The sequence below is a fragment of the Aplidium turbinatum genome, chromosome 8 (assembly GCF_918807975.1).
Source record: "Aplidium turbinatum chromosome 8, kaAplTurb1.1, whole genome shotgun sequence".
Taxonomy (NCBI): domain Eukaryota; kingdom Metazoa; phylum Chordata; class Ascidiacea; order Aplousobranchia; family Polyclinidae; genus Aplidium; species Aplidium turbinatum.
The window spans coordinates 1660310-1681934 of NC_137479.1; the positions used below are offsets into that span (position 1 = coordinate 1660310).

The window sequence follows — 21625 nt, forward strand, 5'->3', positions numbered from 1 at the left end:
TCACATAAGAACTATGGTCAAAAAATACACACATTTGAAGTTATAAGACTTGTTACTTAATGCAACAAACAGTGTAGGTCTACCAGCCTCATTTTTTAATCATAGATCGATTTCATCGCTATAGCGAAAACGATTTATGATTAAAGAATGTTTTTTTGTTTGTCGTATCCAGGCTTACACCTGGTGGTTGAAGATTTTGATTAAGTGGACGGGAAGGTAAGGAAGCTAATTTTCGTGTCCACCTTCAGGCATGCCTTTAACCTGTTAAGTGCGTATGACGACAATTGTCGTCCGAGACAGTCACTCTTGCTGTGCGTAAGACGACAATTGTCGTTTTCGTGATCGCAGCTATTCATGGCACTTTTAATTTCGCTTTCCTCTATTCGCTTTGTCTGGAAGGCGCAATTATGACATGTGAAGAAACATAGATGCATTGTTTACACTACAATAACGATTGCAGCCTAACAGAAATCATTAATCCCTAAATCACTCTATTACAATATTTTATTGTTATCTTATTATAATATGTGGTAGCTTCTGCACTCACCTACAATATAACCATAATTGCAAGAATGAAAAGATTTCATCCTAAATGTTTGTTTTTTTTTCTGAAATGGCTTCCTTCCAGTGTATAAAATTGAACCACATCATGCACGTTCAGTCAGTGTGAAGTCATTTTTATGTAATGTTACAAGCAGTTTCAGAAATTTTTGTTGTGTGTGAAAACATATTTTGTAACATATAGTCAACAAAACAATAGGATTTTGTGTTGCTTCTAATGTTAGAACAAGCGTCAGAAAATGATACAGTTTGAATATTTCCAAACTAAACTTACATGTACTTTGTTTAGTCTCTTATAAATGGTTAGAAATTATTCTGTTCTGTGAACTGATGTATTTTTTTCTTCATAATAAAAAAATAGTTGAATAATTTCGCAATGGTGAAAGGTATAATCACTTGAGAGTAATGCAATTACACCAAAAAACAATAATCCAGCCGGAGCAATAGTCGATGAAAAGTTAAAGCAATAGACACAAAAGGAAATTGAACAAAAGCGTATTGTGCTGCGTCATGGGGGTTCCCCAATACCCTAGCAAGCAATAATGCGACGAAAAATACTGCGAGTGATCAAATTAAATACGCACAGTAAGGAGAGCTTCGAAAATTTAATTACGCACTTAACGGGTTAAGTGTCCTGCCAAAGACACAGCTGCATGCTCTTGAGCGGTGTCGAACCGGCGCCCTTTCGAACGTCGTTCCAGGGCTCTCACCACTTGGCTATGCAGCCGACGTTAAAGAATGAGACTGGAACACTGTTTGTTGCATTGAGTACCAAGTCTTATAGTAATGATACCAGACAGTCAACCGATGATTCCTCTTTGTGAATAGTGAGTTTTGGCCATTTTTTCATAATGGCAGCAGCTTCCATAGACCAAAATTTGAAATCGCCTAAAATTGATGTTTTATACTTCAGTCATTAGAAAGATAATATTATGCTGAATCACTTTCACAAAATAACTGTGGTCCAAAAGTGCCCACTTTTGATGTTATGATTCATTGAACTGTCATAAGTGCTGTGGGGTCTATCAATTCTGTACCAGCTACACAGGATCGTTTTCTTTCGAATGAACACAACAAAGTTCAATTTATTGATCTGATTTCTGAGAGTTCTGCTATTTTGCATTCATCAAATGCTGGCATTTGCACAACAATCTAACCTCTTAGTGTAATTTTTTCGCTACAGTAATAGCATCTTCATTCTTCAGCTAGCACATGTAAAAAAGAAAATTTGAAAAATACGTAAAATGAACAAATAAAGCAAACTCCGATATTATCAACATGCATAAAAATTCTATTTTAGTTTGAAGAAAGATGGACAGCAAGTAGCCTAACTAACTGTGATGGTGATGCTGACACTGAAATTGTGGAAACAGCGATCAACCTTTCTGCAAGCAGACGAAATCCTATTGTTGTAGCCGACGACACAGACATCATTGTTAATAATATAATTAACATAATATGTTACTCTATCATTGGAGTGTACCTCGGTGTCAAACTAGATAGGTCCCTCACATAAAAATCCCACATTGAAAAAGTAAGAGCTAAGGTGCCTTCTAGAAATAATATTTTACAGAAACTCAGAAACTCTGATTGGGGTGCCCTCCCTGACACAATACGGTCAACTGCTTTAGCTTTATGCTATTCGGTTGCAGAATATGCTTGCCCAGTGTGGGAACGCTCAGCACATGCCAAGAAAATTGACCCCATATTTAACCAAAGCTGTCTTCAGATTACAGGTTGTGTCAAACCAACCAACATCACGTCGCTGCACATTCTGTCTAGAATTGCTCCCCTCAACATCAGAAGAAGAGTGAGCAGCAGAAAGGAAAGATCTTGCCAGGACATGGATTTGAGACAACCACTGTATGGCCAAACTCCAGCACACAGGCGTCTGAAGTCAAGAAAAAGTTTCCTTACCTCAGTTGTCCCATTAGGCCAAGACGATCTCGCCGCCAATGTGCGGGTTCAACTATGGCAGGAGGGACTGGCAGCCGGACCGACATTGGCCAATATGGAGCTCACACCCATGGAGGGCCTTCCTCCCGGAAAGCGTGAACCGTGGAAGTATTGGCGATGCCTCAACCGCTTAAGAACTGGTATTGGCAGGTGTAAAACTTTGATGAGATACTGGGGGTATTCCATGAGGAGCACAAGTTGCAAATGCGGACAGGAGCAAACGATGCAACATATACTCGAATGCCCTGAGTTAAAAGCAAGGTGCTCTGCACAGGATTTGGCCGAGTTCAACGATAGAGAAAGAGCTTGCGTGATGCTCTGGGCTACGGCCGTGTGACACACGATGAAGAAGATTGGAGGGAAGATTTTCAAGATGTTGTGTTTTTCCAAGAAAGGACCCAGAGCATGAAAACTGTTTCACCACCACTGGAGACAATCAGAGAGTATCTTCTATTTATTCATGCATGGTCCGACTGTGATACTGTTTCGGCTCCATTTGTAAAAGCAAGCTTTCTCAACCTTGTGAAAAAATCTGATGACCTGAAAGATTTATCCACAGAAATAAGCGACGTTTGGGCAAACCAAGCTAAAATTGCAATGTTAGCAGAACCAATCTTTGTAGCAATGTATGGTGAAAAGAAATCTGACACCTTAGCGAAACTCAGGTTAGTTTTAAAAGTATTGGCTAAGTCAGTTGTTGTATACATGTATATTTCTCACTGAAGATCACTCTATATTACCCTAGCACAGAAAATTAACGAACCACATGTATTAACAATTATTAACATGTATTTATCTAAATTAACGTAGAAGAGAGGCAACTCAAGATAGTTTCTTTGGTCTTTTAAACCGTGCGCGAACATTTTGCCGAAAGGACAGTATGCCGAAAGACATTTTGCCGAATGGACAAATTGCCGAATAGACTAATTGCTACCAAGTCTCGTTACCATGCAAGCAGTGCCTTTGAACTGGTAATTATATTGAAGTGACACCAAATCTTAGGGTTGCCAGATTAGGGTTTCACTTCGGCCAATGCCTCTAGACTAGAGGAAGGTACAGGAACTTGGTCTTCAGCAGTAGTACAGAGAAACCCAGACAACGCGCTTCTAATCAAAACGCTCCAATCGCTAGCATTCATTCCAACTGACCGTGTAACGGAGGCGTTCGACGAACTACTGACATCGCTTGACGACGACATTGATGACATACTTCATGACTTTGTTGTGTATTTTGAAACTATCTGGATTGGTATCTTGCAGCGTGGTCTTCGACGTCGTCCTGCCTTCGCTCCATCGCTTTGGAATATACACGATCGGGTTGTTGATGATCTTCCTCGTACTAACAATTCCATCGAAGGATGGCACCATGCTTTCGACCAACGAGTCTCCATCACACACCCCACGATACGTCGACTGACAGTAAAGTTGATAAAGGAACAATCGCACAACGAACTAATCCTGGAGCAGATCAGCTGGCGTTCAATTGACGCCACCAAATAAAAAATATAAGGTTGTGAACGATAGACTAAAACACATTGTGGAGAATATCGATACATACAACACTTCTGTCGGATACTTACGCGCTGTCGCACATAATTTGTGAGTGAAATCTGTTTGTGAATGAAATTTATGTGTTATTAGGTTATGATAATACATATAACACATTTGTATAATTTCGGCAATTTGTCCAATCGGCATTTAGTCCTTTCGGCAAAATGGGTTTTGGAAAAGTGTCTTTCGGCAAAATGTTCGGGTACCGTGAAAATAGAGGTAAACAGTTCTACAGTTCAATGTTTTCCAACGATGTATTTCTTGGACAATCAAGCTTATCAATAAAGATGAATCTAAGTATAAAACGTCATAATTCACTACAACGGAAACAAGTGACCACCATGTTAGTTGTATAGAGTGACTTTAACCATTTATATGTCAGGTGACATGCAGTCAAATCAGATATTTCATGTCTTAAGATCAATGTTATTAATTTTAGATACTCGAACTTTACGAATCAAGTGATGATGATAATGACGATGGAGGGAATATTTTTGATTTATTCTAATATAAAATAGGGGGCAATCAATTTGGCTTCATGAAAGACAGAGGAACAACCAACGCAATCTTCACCATGAGAATGCTTGGTGAAAGAGCAATTGAAGTCCAACAAGACCTATATCTTGCATTTGTAGATTACAAAAAAGCCTTCGAGAAAGTTTCTCACGAACAGCTTTTTGAGATGCTGAACAACATTAATGTTGATGACAAGGACCTGCGCATAATTAAGAATGTGTACTACCAACAACAAGCTGCAGTTCGCCTACCTGAAGGTCTGTCTAAATATTTTGAAATTCAACGTGGGGTCAGACAAGGCTGTGTGATGTCACCAGATCTGTTTAACTTGTATAGTGAAGTGATTCTCAGAGAAATAGAAGGCATTGATGAAAGAGTTTTAGTAAACGGCATCTCCTTAAACAATATTCGCTATGCTGATGACACTGTGCTCATAGCGACATCCCCGGACGGTCTACAAACACTGATTAACAAAACTTCAGACATCAGCACAAAATATGGAATCCAAATTAATGAAAAAAAAACAAAATGCATGACTATCTCAAAACAAAGTCCTGAACCCCACCTTGCACTTCACCAGGGAGGCAGCACAATTGAACAAGTGACGTCTTTTAATTATCTTGGTTCTCTCTTAACAGCGGACGCACGATGTAAGAAAGAGATACGAAGAAGAATAGGCCTAGCCAAAGACGCATTTAATAGACTACGACCTATTCTATTGGATCGCAAGCTTTCTATTCCATGGAAGGTGCGACTTCTCAAAGTGTTGGTGTGGTCTGTTCTCCAGTATGGTTGTGAAACATGGACCTTCAACACAGAAACTAGGCGTAACATTGAAGCAGCTGAAATGTGGTTTTACAGAAGAATGCTCAGGATTTCATTTAATCAGTGTTGTACGTTGACGGCGTCAACTTTTTGTTGACGCTGAGGCTAGCGCCGTCAGTTTATTTTTTAGTTGACGGAAGTGATAGCGCCGTCAACTATTTTGCCGATTTTAAGCGTCAAGCGCTATGCGTCATTTTTTGTTTTCATGGAAAATCTCGTTTCACAATGAGAGTTTCACAATGTATTCTGGCCAGCGCGACTCATCCGAATTACCCGCTTTCGCGTTGGTTGGAATGGCTACCTGGAATACAAGCGGAAGAAGTTCGCCAAATGGTCATCACTCATATCGTGAGCAGTATCGAGAACGAGGGATCAGAAAGAGAAAGCGAAAAATCAATGAATGTCATCGCAGAGGTTGAAGATACTTTATTTCAAGAGCTCCATGCCCCTGAAAAGAGCGATGTTGGTGCAGTGAACCTCATTAAAAGATTTATATATGCTAAGCCATCACAGCACGATTGGAACAGTGATCCTTTTCCGAGTAAACATTTTCAAGACTTGTTTTTGAAATACAACACACTAGTAGCCTACCATTCACCGCTGCTGTGGAATGCACTTTTTCACTTGGAAAGGACATTATGCGTCCCAAACGCAGCAGATTGTCAGACAAACGTTTTGAAATGCTTGTGTTTCTACAAGGAAATAACTAAGAAGCTAAGCAGCTAATTACAATACAGTCTCAAAACAAAACCTGCTCTTTATTTATAGCCTAAACGTGGTTGCAATACTTCCGTTTTTTGAGACCCTGGCTAAAATAGCGTTAGACATTAGCGCTGACGCCGTCAATTTCTTTAAGAGCTGACGCAGTACTTTACGCCGTAAAGTTTTCAGGCAATTCGCGCTGCCGCTGACGCCGTCAATTTATTTCATTGACGCGTACAACACTGCATTTAATATACTGATCACATCACAAATGCAAAAGTTTAAACCAGGTACATCAAGATAAGGAACTATTGAACAACATAATTCAAAGGCAACTCAAATTTCTCGGTCACATCATCAGAAAAGAAGAATTCGAAAAGCTTTGTTTAAACGGTCACCTTCTCGGGAGACGTGCTCGTGTGGCAGGCAACGAACAACATTTGTATCTAGTTTTCAACGAAATACATCAATCAGCCAACCAAGAACACTTTGGGACACTGCACGAAAAAGGGAACATTGGAAGAATTTACGAACTGAGCATTTAGTTCATCAAAGGCCGCATCGGTTATGATACTGTAGTAGTAGTAATATAAAATATGGAAATGCTAGTGCATGGACATTGATTACGAGATTTAAAAAAAAATTTATGAACTTAAATTTGTTATCTAAGTGAAAAGTGATCCTTTACTATTTAGATTAGTGTTTTTTTTGGAATGTACCAAAATGTAAAATCTTGAATTTCACATTTTTTGACAAAATTTCTACAATCTTGCTATTTACGGATCAAATTTGTTCAGTGTGGTGTGTTTCAATATCAAAATTGTGTCAATATTGGTTTGGGAGTAATTCAGCATAAAATATTCCAAATATATTATAGATTCAGCACCTTTTGAATTTCTATACTCTGCAATTGGTTTTAATTTTCCATTTTTATGGAGACTTGTTGTTTATATTTTTGGGATTATTTATATAGAAGCTATATGGGAGCTAATGGGACGGAGCCTCCACGTGTGTGATCGATTTTCAATCACCGGCGCTCCTGGATAGAGAGGAGATCTTGCTAACGGCATCTCCTCTTGAACCAATATCGTCCCCTGGGGAAGGATACATAGGCCACCCACCCCAGTATTCGGCCTAGTTAACTATGATGCATCAAATTGAAAGAAAGACAAACGACGTAAACAAGACCAATCGCCGCTCAATGCGTGCAGGTGTCGCGTGCCGTAACGCAGGATCTTTACAAGTGCCACAGGCAGAGCACTGACCACGGGGTTCGCGGGATCGTCATTCAGCAACCGTGGTACATTATGCCAACTCAAACAATGCAAAAAACTTTCGAACAAAGGTATCTAGAATTGGAACATGGAATGTTATAACACTCCATCAAGCAGGAAACTTAGATAACGTATTGGCAGAGCTAGACCGAATGAAAGTTGATTGCTACAGTCACTTGGTGACTTTGATGTTTGTGCAAACTTCAAACACGATATCCTGAAAAACTTGCAAGAAACATTGCCGCAAGACCCTGAAGCTTACTGGAATGTATATTCAACTGTCATCAAGGAAGCCGCACACACTAATATTCCTATGATGGACACAAACAAGAAAACTTCAACATATTGGTTCAATTCTAAAATGAAAAATTTAATGGACAAACGTCGTAAATTGAAACAAAATCCAATACAATATCGTTTAGTAAACCTCGAAATTAAAAAAAAACAGTGTCATAAAGCTAAAGAGAAATGGCTTGAAGAAAAATGTCTAGAAATTGAGAAACTTTGTCTTGATGGGAAAAACGTGTTTAAAAAGATAAACGAGCTTGTAGGCAAAAAATCAGCACCGACATCGAAGTGTATCAGAGCCGCAAATGGAGACATCCTTCATGACCCAAAAGATGTAATTCAAAGATGGGAAGAATATATACAGGACCTCTTTCGTGATGCGAGCAGAAGCAAGCCTACTGAAGATGCATCTCGTGATGTAACAGGTCCACCGATCTTGAAAGCCGAAGTTAAGTGGGCTAATGCATCAACTGAAAACAGGAAAAGCAGCTGGCCCAGCTGAAATCTGTGTGGAAATGCTTAAAGTCCTGGACGAAGAAGGAATAGACATCATTTGGAAGAACTTAGACAGAATATAGGAAAGTGGTGTGATTCCTGAGGACATGTTAAAATCAGTATTCATTGCACTACTCAAAGTCCCAGGAACATTTGATTGTGGTGACGAGTTTAGCTGACTGGGATCTAAAATTATCGCTTTATCAACGCAACTTTTATCAAAGCACGCTTGATATCTTCAAGACATAACTTCCCTGGGTATAATTGAATTTCCGCAAGATGATGATGTTGTTTTTGCTAGTTTGTTTTATTTGTTTTTGTCATTGTTTTTATGTTGTCAAGTTATAGCCTATCTATTTTGTGAGTCGTGCAAGGCCTATGGTGCCTTGCGCTTGAAATGGCTTTGCCCGTGGTAGGATTTCTTTGTAGGGTTTTCTTTGCCTGCCTTGCTCTTCTTTGCTATGAGCTAAACGCATCAAGACGTGTTCCCCTTACGACCATCAGCACTCTTGATAACGCATCATGGCCGATCTTCATAGCAACTGTCCATACAAATCTTAAATATGTCAGCTAAAGCTATGTGGGCTAATAAAGCTATAGCCTAAATATATGTTGTTTTTGTAACATTTTCTTTTTTTATTTTCCCTTTATATCTTAAATTTTTCTGAAGGTGTTGCAACCGTGCCAAATTTCTTTTAACTCAATAACTTACTTCGGTCTCAAGCACATTTTAACGTTCGCGTTTTGTCGCTTCTACCCTTTTCTCGACCTTTGCTATGTAGACGTGTATTGTTTTGATATGATGGTCAGAAATAAAAAGCAACTGAACTGAACTGACAAACATCGTATTATTAGTCTGATCTCACACATTATGAAATTGCTGCTAAAGATCATTGTCACGATTTCTTTCTATCTCTTACCAGGAAAGAGGCTTGGAAAGGATTAATGACGTAGTTTAATGGGATATCACCGAAAAGCAGTCAATAAAATGGTCGGATAGTTTTAGTAGCGAAATGATAATGAAAATTCTTGAAGGACTTTAACAAACGGCTCAACACAACTTCTCATGTAACTCATAATGAATCATAATAATTACTCAAATGACTCCACTATTTATAGCAGGTTGTTTGGTCTAGTAACTTCGAGAAGATGACGTAATGTTACAGAACTCATTGCTCTGTCAAGTTGCATTACACGTGAACATCTTTGTGACGTCCTAAAACCTTACACCTGGCAAAACATGAGAAACAAGCAAAAGAAGCTTCCAGATTTGCACGTAGCAGTAGAATGTTCTGGAAATACGCCACATAATAAAGATTTCGCAATTAGAGGTTACTACAGGACAGTAACCTATAATAACATATAGCATAAGAATTCCACAATCAAAACAGCACGTTCGGTCAAGATACAAAGCAGCTCGTCGCGAGGCCTTGCACATTGATTGTGACAATCATTCTCCAACGCTTAAGAAGGCAATTGCTTCCAAAAATAGGGGCAACCAATTTGGCTTCATGAAAGACAGAGGAACTACCAACGCAATCTTCACCATGAGAATGCTTGGTCGTCGTCGTCGTCGTATGAGCTATATGTTTGGGCATGAGGTCATCAAGCCACTCGACAGTCTCGTCATCCAGGGCATTCAGTCCACGTTCCATGTGGTGGTTGATGTATTGGGCAGTCATGGACGACATGGTCTACCGTCTGGTCTGTGGTACCACACTCGCATCCCGGTGAGGGAGCCAGGTCCCATCTGCACATGTCTGAACAAAAGCGACCGACGCCGGTTCGTAGGCGTTAAGCCGGACTACACGCAAGTCTTGCGAGGGACATTCCCGGAAGGTGGGGATCGACATCGGGTAGGAAATCACGGAGTCGGGAGGTGTTGTTTTTCCACTCCGTGTTTTATGTGTAGTTCGTCCAGTGTGCCGCACTTATTCCAAGATCTTCAACGATAACTATTTGTTGGGGAAAACACCAAAGGCGATTGTCGCCTGCTTGGAGACTAAATAGATACATTGTGGCCGTGTATTTTTGTGGGTGTTCCAGACAAACTGAGGCTTCTAGGCAATACGAATATATAAAAAATATAGAAAGAAAACGAAGTGATTGAAGCTGAACCATTGCAACTAACAGAGCTGCAACTAACACAGATTATAAAACAGTGTCATGCAGTACAACTTTAGTGCTTCGGAACGAAGGTAATGGTTTGAAAGCACGTCATTTGCAAGCCTTCTTATGGCTAAAAAGTCCAATGCGTGACTGACAGGCGCCAACGCAAAGAAAACATGTAAAGCGTGCCACCGGTGATGATGGAGAATTCTGACCGGTTTGTCTATTGCGACGCTTTTCCTCTTGCTTGGTGAAAGAGCAATTGAAGTCCAACAAGACCTATATCGTTGCATTTGTAGATTTCAAAGAAGCCTTCGATAAAGTTCGTCACGAACACCTTTTTGAGATGCTGAACAACATTAATGTTGATGACAAGGACCTGCGCATAATTAAGAATGTGTATTACCAACAACAAGCTGCAGTTCGCCTACCTGAAGGTCTGTCTAGATATTTTGAAATTCAACGTGAGGTAAGACAAGGCTGTGATGAAAGAGTTTTAGTAAACGGCATCTCCTTAAACAATATTCGCTATGCTGATGACACTGTGCTCATAGCGACATCCCCGGACGGTCTACAAACACTGATTAACAAAACTTCAGACATCAGCACAAAATATGGAATCCAAATTAATGAAAAAAAAACAAAATGCATGACTATCTCAAAACAAAGTCCTGAACCCCACCTTGCACTTCACCAGGGAGGCAGCACAATTGAACAAGTGACGTCTTTTAATTATCTTGGTTCTCTCTTAACAGCGGACGCACGATGTAAGAAAGAGATTCGAAGAAGAATAAGCCTAGCCAAAGACGCATTTAATAGACTACGACCTATTCTATTGGATCGCAAGCTTTCTATTCCATGGAAGGTGCGACTTCTCAAAGTGTTGGTGTGGTCTGTTCTCCAGTATGGTTGTGAAACATGGACCTTCAACACAGAAACTAGGCGTAACATTGAAGCAGCTGAAATGTGGTTTTACAGAAGAATGCTCAGGATTTCATTTAATATACTGATCACATCACAAATGCAGAAGTTTAAACCGGATGCATCAAGATAAGGAACTATTGAACAACATAACTCAAAGGCAACTCAAATTTCTCGGTCACATCATGAGAAAAGAAGAATTCAAACATCTTTGTCTAAGCCAGTGGTTCCAAACTGGGGGGGAATTCCCCACTATGGGGGAATTTTGCAATTTTCAGGGGGGAATTTGGTTTTAGGATTGTAAAGCTTTTTAAGCCTATTAAGTTGGCCTAGACCAGAGCTTTAAAGTGTTAAGGAGGAGCCTTTAACTCCCGATTATTTAAGCCACTGTGCACTGACATGGATGCAAACCATCACGTAGGCTTACTTCTTTTTTCATGCAAATACTCGATGACTTTCAAGAGGAAACGTAACCAAGCGAATGTTTGAGCTCAGAGAGGAGCTTTATTTATTTTTTGACTTTGAATTTAAATTGGAATTTGTTTCATTGCTGAATGATTACAGATGGATTAGATTCCTTGCTTATTTGGTTGATATGTTTGGTCCATTGTATAAACTGAATCTGAAAATGCAAGGGAAAAGCACTAATATAGGCTACGCCGCTACGGTATATATTCAATCGCCATCTCCGTTTGAATCAGATTGCGCATCAACAAGAGTTATCTGTATCCATGCGCCACTGACATATTGATACCATGTGAATTTACAAACTGTATTGCTTTCATGCTGGCTCAGGACAGGTTGGAAGAGAGTGATTGATTTATGTCACTGTCATTAGGAGATTGTCTTAAGGTAGCCTACTAGAAGGCTCTGCTTTTCTGATCGCGGTGGGACTACGTTTTGTCTGGCCTTTACCTTTCGAACAGTCTGGCTTGGGTGGCCCTTCCAGGAGCAGATGCCAGTACCGCCCAGCATTTAAAGATGCTTTGAAAGCTTTCACTAGCAAGCTTGATGATTGAAAGAAAAAAGTTAGAATGAACAATTAAACATGTCACGATAATTAAAGAATCATCATCGGTGCTGGTTATTGACGGCAAAGAACAAGTTCTTCCAGAGTTGGGAAAAGAATTGATTTTGCAACATCTCACAGCATTAGAACTAGAATTCATTCGATCTTTATGACGAAGCTTGATTTAATACGAAATTCATTCATATTGTTGAAGGAAAAAACTTCCCGATAAATTGCAGAATGAATTTTTAGAACTCAAAACGGATGCTTGCACAAGAGACTTATTCAGAGAAAAAAATCAATCACTGGATTTTGGCCATTAACGTGTTATTCCTATCCCAAAGTGGCAGAGAAAGCTATTTAAAGTAGCCTATCCTTCCGTTTGCTTCCACTTATCTATGAAAATCAGATTTTTCAACTCTTGCAGATGAAAAGAAAACAGAGAAACAGATTGGACGTGGCGAATGATATTTGTTATGCTCTTCCACCGCATTTATGAGTTGTCGAAACAGAAAAATCACAAGCTTCACACAGACTGAATGTCGTTGGTTCCACCTCGTGTCCGACCGAATTTGGCTTTGGATGGTGATGTCCATAGCCGTAGGAGATGGGGGGGCAGGGGGGGCGGTCGCTCCCCCGCTGAAAAAAAAACGCCGCGAATTTGGGCAAAAATCTGCACTTATTTGGGCAAGTCAATCTTATCATGATATTTCGACATTTTACCAGTTTAGAAACTTTACGTAATTGTTATAATTTATGAGATATATACATTAATATTTTCTAATCAATGTAAAATGCATTTTCATCGATTTTGAAAATTGTTGCATGTGGTATTGCAATTTGGGCACAATGATAAGTTTCGATTCAACACCACCTGCAAAAAGTAAAGTGTAAAAGAACGTAATTGGCAAGCAAAGTTAAGCTTATTAGTACCGATATTCACCAGCATGTACATAGGCTGCATTTCTTCACAGGTGAGATTTCTAAGCTTGCTGGGTAGCCTGCTAATAACCTTATGAGGTTTTTGCTTATTACTTTATGTGCATTTTGTATGTAATATATACATTAACATTTTTCTTTAAATGTTAAATGTAGTGTCATCAATTTTGGAACTTTTGTATTTTTTATATTGCAATTTGGGCAGAATGTTAAGCTTCGATTCACGATTCAGTATATATCTGCAGAGTGTCAATGTAAAAAAATGCAATTAGCAAGCAGAGGTACCGGTAAGCTTATCACTGAAGTTCATTTGGAATTAGGATATACACTACGGTACATTTTTTGCTGGTGGAATTTTGAAACCCTGCTTTGTACTGGTAATCTTATGAGGTTTTTTGCTTCTTTCTCTATATTCTACTAATGTATGATAGCCTATTTATTTGTAAAAATATTTGGGCAAAAATGTTCAGTTATTGGGCAAATCAATCTTACCATGAGTTTTCAAAATCTTTCTAGTTTAGGAATTTGTTTATAGTGTTGCATTTTGTATGAAATACATTAACATTTTTTTTAAATGTTAAATGTAGTGTCATCAATTTTAAAACTTTTGTATTTGGTATATTGCAATTTGGGCAGAATATTAAGCTTCGATTTAGTATATATATGATATATCATATCTGCAAAATGTAAAATAATGCAATAAGAAGGCAGAGGTAAGCTATTACTAATAATCATTAGGATATACACTACATTTCTTCATTGGTGGAATTTTGAAACCCTGCTTTGTACTGGTAATCTTATGAGGTTTTTTGCTTCTTTATCTATATTCTACTAATAAATTTATTTGTAAAAATGTCCAGTTATTGAGAGAATCAATCTTACCATGAGTTTTGAACATCTTACCAGTTTAAAAACTTTGTATATTGTTATAGTGTAATATTTTGTATGACATACATTAAAATTTTCCCATGAATGTAAACAGTGCCATCTTCAATTTTGGAAAATATTTAGACCGAGAGCCTACGACAGAAGATTTCACCCCATAAGGTACAAAAGGTTTGACCCCTTGAAGTTACTGGGGTCAACCATGTCACTCACAAAAAGTATGGAAGATTGACCGCGCCGAGTGGATCTGGTCCCTAGAGCCCCCTAAAAAGCCCAAAAAGGGGGTTAATTTCACCCCATAAGGTACATGGACCAAACTTGGTGAAAACGAAGTTCTATGTCAGGACATCACAAAAATATCAAATCTAACAATATTTTCGAGTGGAAAGGTGATGTAAGACCCCCCCCGAAAGTGACCCCCCGGGGGGTTAATTTCACCCCATAAGGTACATGGACCAAACTTGGTCAAAACGAAGTCTTATGTCAGGACATCACAAAAATATCAAATCTAACAATATTTTTGGGTGGAAAGGTGATGTAAGATGCCTTCAAAGTGACTTCCCATAATGTGACCCCCTCGGAAGGTTTATTTCACCCCATAAAGTGCATGGACCAAACTTGGTCAAAATGAAGTCTTATGTTTGGACATCACAAAAATATCAAATCTAACAATATTTTCGAGTGGAAAGGTGATGTAAGATGACTTCAAAGTGACTTCCCATAATGTGACCCCCTCGGAAGGTTTATTTCACCCCATAAAGTACATGGACCAAACTTGGTCAAAACGAAGTCTTATGTCAGGACATCACAAAAATATCAAATCTAACAATAGTTTTGGGAGGAAAGATGATGTAAGACTCCCCCAAAGTGACCCCCCAGGGGGTTAATTGCACCCCATAAGGTAGGCTACATGGACTAAAGTAGGTTAAATCGAAGTCTTATTTCACGGCATAACAAAAATATCAAATCTAACAATATTTTCGGGTGGAAAGGTGATGTAAGATGTCATCAAAGTAACCCCCAGAGGGTTTATTTCATCATAGAGTACATGGACCAAACGTGGTCAAAACGAAGTCTTATAGGACACCACAAAATATCAAATCTAACAGTACTCTCAGTTGGGAAGATGATAAAAGACCTACCCCATGACCTACTAGAACACGGCCAAATATGTTGCTATTTGAAGAAACTTCTAAGAGTCTGAATTGTTACAATCATAACTATGACAATCCTGTCATGTTCCCATTTCCAGAAGTAAGTAAAATAAGCAATATTTTCACCTAGACATATGTTTGGCTTATTTGGTATGTACGTTGAGCACAGTTTACACAATAGCAATGTAATATGTAGGACTTTCCAACTGCACCCTGGAGGTAGTATCGTTTGGTGCAATTGCATCTTCCATTAAAATATCAAGGATTTTTTCTGAATTCTATGTTGTAAGCTGTTCATTTGATGTGCCAATTTAAATTTTAGTTTGTTTTGTTTTTCGCCAGGTTTAATTTTGCAAGAAAAATAAGTCTTTTGGTGAATGACCCTGCTATACAAAAAACCTAACGACTGTATTATGAGACTACCTCCAGAATGCAGTTGAAAAGTCTTACATAGGCTATTTTACATTATTATTGCATAAATTGTGCTTAACGTACATATCTAATCTCCGCCAAAACAAGTCAAAAATATGTCTAGATGCAAATATTGCTTATTTTACATACTTCTGTAAGTGAGAAAATGATAGGTTTGTCATGGCTATGATTGTAACAATTAAGACTCTTAGAAATTTTCTCAAATAGCAACATATTTGGCCGTGTTCTAGTAGGCCGTGCCTACCCAAAAGTGAATCTCCTCCTATAGTTTAATTTACTTCATTCCTTACTCGAACCAACCTTGGTGTAACGGAAGTGCTATGCCAGGACAGTACCAATGGATTAAATCGAAAAATATTTTTATATAGGTTTTGGTGAAATACATTCACAAGCTGTCCCATGATGCATGAAATGGAATTATAGCCTACTTTACAAACAGTTTTTGTATAAATCATATTCAGTCAATCTAAAAAAGGCAACAGGACGTAACAATACATGGCTTTGTAACACCAAAAACAGAAAGTACATAAGAAGCATATAGGCTACAGTCATGGGCGCCGATCGCTCTCTAAGATTGGTGGGGACATTTACTAGGAAAGAAAGGGCAGACGAGCGAAGCGAGCTGAAAGATTGGGGTCTGTTCAACAAACAAACAAATAGGCCTACAGTAGATAGGCTACAAGTCTAATGCGATGTATTTTAATTGTCTGTGTCAGCATTGGACAGCAGAAGTCCAAACACTGCAACTCGGCAACGAGTCTCCGGCGAACTAAAAACGAAGTCCTTGGTTGATCCTTGGCTTGTAATGAAGGTTGATCGAATTCAAAACTTTATTGTGCACATAGCAGACCATTGCATGATTTGGCCGTTTCTGTGTCATGGTAGATCGTAACAAAGTTTTGATACGTCGCAAAGTTGAAAATGAGCGTTCAGCTGAACACGAGCGGGCTGGTGATATGAGCAAAAGTTCCACTTGCGGAAACATTTGCCGAACAGCGGATTGTATCTTCTTGAATATCATTCGAAAATCTTGTGCAAGGGACTCTGTGTCAAAGAACTGATGATAATCGTCTACCAAATGTGATTGTAGCTTTCCACTAAAGAGTGATTCTTGTAGAATATTGTAGTGCTCAAGATCGGTCGACTTGAAATAGTCAGTAAGATTTTGCTGCGAGCTGTCAATGACTGCAAAATACTCTGACCGATCGATCTTGAAGTTTAGGAGGTTGACAATGGCCATGTCCACACTGAAGACGATTTGGAACGTGACAAGTCTTTTAAAAATTGAGTAGGGTAAGAGTTTTTTCAATTGAAAAAAAGCTGCCTGTCAGCCTTCCAACTGCTGATTTTCCTATATACAATTTTTTGCCAAACCGGTAAAGATATTTCAGCAGCTCTTAACCTCAATGTAATAATAACTGAAAAAATAGCTTTTTTCTTATACAAAAGTAACACAAGCTACACTTACTGCACTACATGCTGGTACGACTCTTTCAAAGTAATTCTAAAACTCTGCACTGTGTGGCCCTGGCGTAACCAAATTAAATACAATTTGCGAGTTACACTAGGGTTTCTCTGCCTAATAAAACATTTCTACTACGGTTGGGGCTTCCTCGCATAAAACAAAAATGTTGTCCCCTCCTTTCAACATATTTTAAACGTTTAACTGGTAAAATTGTGACATTCGGGTAATATTTTCCCTTTTACGTTACAAAAATAATGTAAAAAGATGATGGGGACATGTAAAAAGATGGTGGGGACATGTCCCCACTGTCCTATAGGGATCGGCGCCGTGGCTATACTGTAGCCAGAAAATTGATCCAAGATCTTGATACGACCACTAAATGTTGACTTAATAGAACAACTGACTATCCAAATAAGACGAAGAATAAGACAAAAAAAGTGAAAGCGACAGCAGTGACAATGAAGAATAAAGAAACGACCGTTTACATTTACACAAACAATCTCTGTTTATGAATGAACAGTTACAATAACTGATTAGAGACATGAAGCAAATGGCATTAAACAAAAATTTACTACATTGGGTTTATTGGGTTATTTATTGTAGCAGCTGGAAAATGTTCATTACTGCCTGAATTAACGTTCCAAATGATTCACTTCGAAACGTTTTGATTTGGATAGTCAGTTGTTCGATTAATTCAACATTTAGTGGTCGTATCAAGATCTTCGATCAATTTTCTGGCTACTGTAGCCTATATGCTTCTCATGTACTTTCTGTTTTTGGTGTTACAAAGCCATGTATTGTCATGTCCTGTTGCCTTTTTTCGATTGACTGAACATGATTTATACAAAAACTTTTTGTAAAGTAGGCTATAGTTCCACTTCATGCATCATGGGACAGCTTGTGAATGTATTTCACCAAAACCTAAATAAAAATATTTTTAGATTTAATCCATTGGTACTGTCCTGGCATAGCACTTCCGTTACACCAAGGTTGGTTCGAGTAAGGGATGAAGTAAATTAAATTATAGGAGGAGATTCACTTTTGGGTAGGTCTTTTATCATCTTCCCAACTGAGAGTATTGTTAGATTTGATATTTTGTGGTGTCCTATAAGACTTCGTTTTGACCACGTTTGGTCCATGTACTCTATGATGAAATAAACCCTCTTAGGGTTACTTTGATGACATCTTACATCACCTTTTCACCCGAAAATATTGTTAGATTTGATATTTTTGTTATGCCGTGAAATAAGACTTCGATTTAACCTACTTTAGTCCATGTAGCCTACCTTATGGGGTGCAATTAATTCCCTGGGGGGTCACTTTAGGTGAGTCTTACATCATCTTTCCTCCCAAAACTATTGTTAGATTTCATATTTTTGTGATGTCCTGACAAGACTTTGTTTTGACCAAGTTTGGTCCATGTACTTTATGGGGTGAAATAAACCTTCCGAGGGGGTCACATTATGGGAAGTCACTTTGAAGTCATCTTACATCACCTTTCCACTCGAAAATATTGTTAGATTTGATATTTTTGTGATGTCCTGACATAAGACTTCATTTTGACCAAGTTTGGTCCATGTACTTTATGGGGTGAAATACACCTTCCGAGGGGGTCACATTATGGGAAGTCACTTTGAAGTCATCTTACATCACCTTTCCACCCGAAAATATTGTTAGATTTGATATTTTTGTGATGTCCTGACATAAGACTTCGTTTTGACCAAGTTTGGTCCATGTACCTTATGGGGTGAAATAAACGTTCCGAGGGGGTCACATTAAGGGAAGTCACTTTGAAGGCATCTTACATCACCTTTCCACCCAAAAATATTGTTAGATTTGATATTTTTGTGATGTCCTGACATAAGACTTCGTTTTGACCAAGTTTGGTCCATGTACCTTATGGGGTGAAATTAACCCCCCGGGGGGTCACTTTCGGGGGGGTCTTACATCACCTTTCCACTCGAAAAGATTGTTAGATTTGATATTTTTGTGATGTCCTGACATAGAACTTCGTTTTCACCAAGTTTGGTCCATGTACCTTATGGGGTGAAATTAACCCCCTTTTTGGGCTTTTTAGGGGGCTCTAGGGACCAGATCCACCCGGCGCGGTCAATCTTCCATACTTTTTGTGAGTGACATGGTTGACCCCAGTAACTTCAAGGGGTCAAACCTTTTGTACCTTATGGGGTGAAATCTTCTGTCGTAGGCTCCCAGACTAATTGTATTTGGTATGTTGCAATTTGTGGAGAATGTTAAGCTTCGTTTTAGTACCTGTGAATTTTCCAGTGTTTGATTTCATGTTTTTGTGGACTACAGTTGAATTGTTTTCTATAAAAAGAATTTTTTGTATTAACTGCTGTTTGTGTTTACTGGTCCTAGGGTTGATATGCTCAGCTATTTACCATGAATGACACAGTATTATAGCAATCAATGATCAAATATACAGGCAAGTGTTATGTTGTTTTGGCATCCAATTCATGCAGTTAATATATCGGGCAATGTAGATAGTATGATATTGATGATGTTGTCTGTATTTTCTGGCAAGGATTGAGTTTGAAACTATTACCTATAGGATAGGCCTATGAGTTGTTTTAGTTCAGTGCCTACGATTTCAGTAGTTGCTTCATCATGAACTTAAAATATCTTGGTAATGATGTTAATGAAAAAACATTGGCTACAACTTCACTGTAATGAGATCAATATTCATACTAATTAATAGCAACTTAGCTTTCTTCAAAGGTGCAAATTTGATGCTCATAGTATGATAAATTGTCGAATTCTTTTCAGGTTGCAAGGTTTTAAGTAGCATGGAGTAAGTAATGTTACTTTAGTTTGATGAGTAAATAGGTTGTCATTTTAGATTTTTTCAATGCAAATTTACGAACCTTGAGTCTTGAGATTTTGAAATGATCTGAGGGCATGGATATTTAGCCACTGCTGTCCAGTTATTGTTGAATTCTCAGTTTAATTTGTTGTTGAATCCAGTTAGGCCTGTATATATATATACATATTTTTGTGCCACAAGAAAATTATTTCAATTTGATGGTTTATTAAGTGTAAAGTTAATTCAGCCTTGTTTTGCTGCCTGTGTTTTTATAGTACACTGCCAAGTTGATGAAAACGTTTTTTGAATTTGATGACTTATTTCAATTTGATGGTTTATTTAGTTTAAAGTTAATTCAGTCTTGTTTTGCTGCCTGTGTTTTTGTACACTGCCAAGTTGATGATTGTGGAGTTCTTAGACTACACTATCTCAGAGGTTGTGAGTAATATTGTGTTTTTCACAATATGTTTGCAAAGGCAAAATTTGGGCAAAGTTTGGAAAATTTGGGCAAATTTTGTTCGCCCCCCCAAAATTTTTTACTCTCCTACGGCTATGGTGATGTCACATGTTGCTTTGGAGGCCCAGTTTATGATGGCAAGGACGTGGGAAAAAAATCACATTGTAGCCTACGGATGGTGGGGGATGTGGTAGTTTTAGATTTTCTTTTCTAGTGTTTCGTTTTTCATGGGCTTTTTGCATCCTGTTTTGTTTCGAAAATGTTCGTGCCTTCGCTAGTTCTTTTTCTCCAGAGTGATCTGTCACTAGCAAGTTGTTTCCATGAATCCAAATCAATGTTTGCATGGTTGAGGGAGACTTTCAGCTGGTCTTTGTATCTCTTTTTTTTTTGATAAAATGCTTTTCAGCAATGTTCTTCATTAATTAAATTATTTTAGTATAAAAAGGAATATTACAGGCTAAAAAGCTTATTACAAGCGAAATTTTAGTTTATTTTACAAGACTTAGATTAAAATATTAATGTAAACGAGTTTTTAACAAAATAAATTTATAGGGGGGAAATTTAGATTTGAATATTGACTAAAAGGGTCCATCGGATAAAAAAGGTTGGGAACCACTGGTCTAAGTGGTCGCCTTCTCAGGAGACGTGCTCGTGGCAGGCAACGAACAACATTTGTAACTAATTTTCAACGAAATACATCAATCAGCCAACCAAGAACACTTTGGGACACTTCACGACAAAGGGAACATTGGAAAAATTTACGAACTGAGCATCTAGTTCATCAAAGGCCGCATCGGCTATGATACTGTAGTAGTAGTTGTTTATATAGTGAGTTTTCCAAAATCAGTTTGAAGAGTAACTTCGGAAGGAAAATTATGTGCTTTTTCGTAAGCTCTGGTTCAACCATGGAATAATTCATTGCATGTCACTCCTCACAAAAATCCACCCCGCTAAAGTCTAATGGTAGATTCCGCCTTGTAGTGCGTAACTGCGTATTTGATGGCTAAGAACTTCAAATGTGACTAATAAAACTTTTCTGTTTTTGTGAACCAACCCAGCAAACTATCCACTTGAAGCGGTTGACTGTCTCATATCATTACTATAAGACTGGTTACTCAATGCACCAAACAGTGTAGCCTACGAGCCTCATTTTTTAATCATAGCGAAATCGATCTATGATTAAAAAATGAGGCTGGTACGCAGGTAGCCTACACTGATTGTTGCATTGAGTAGCAAGTCTTATAATAACTTCAAATGTGTGTA

General features: G+C 38.3%; 1 protein-coding gene across 6 annotated transcripts in view; it reads right to left on the minus strand.

Annotated features, from left to right (window-relative positions):
* Positions 1-21625, minus strand: part of LOC145775695 (myoferlin-like) — a 213718-nt gene that overhangs the window by 98146 nt on the left and 93947 nt on the right. The window lies entirely within an intron of this gene.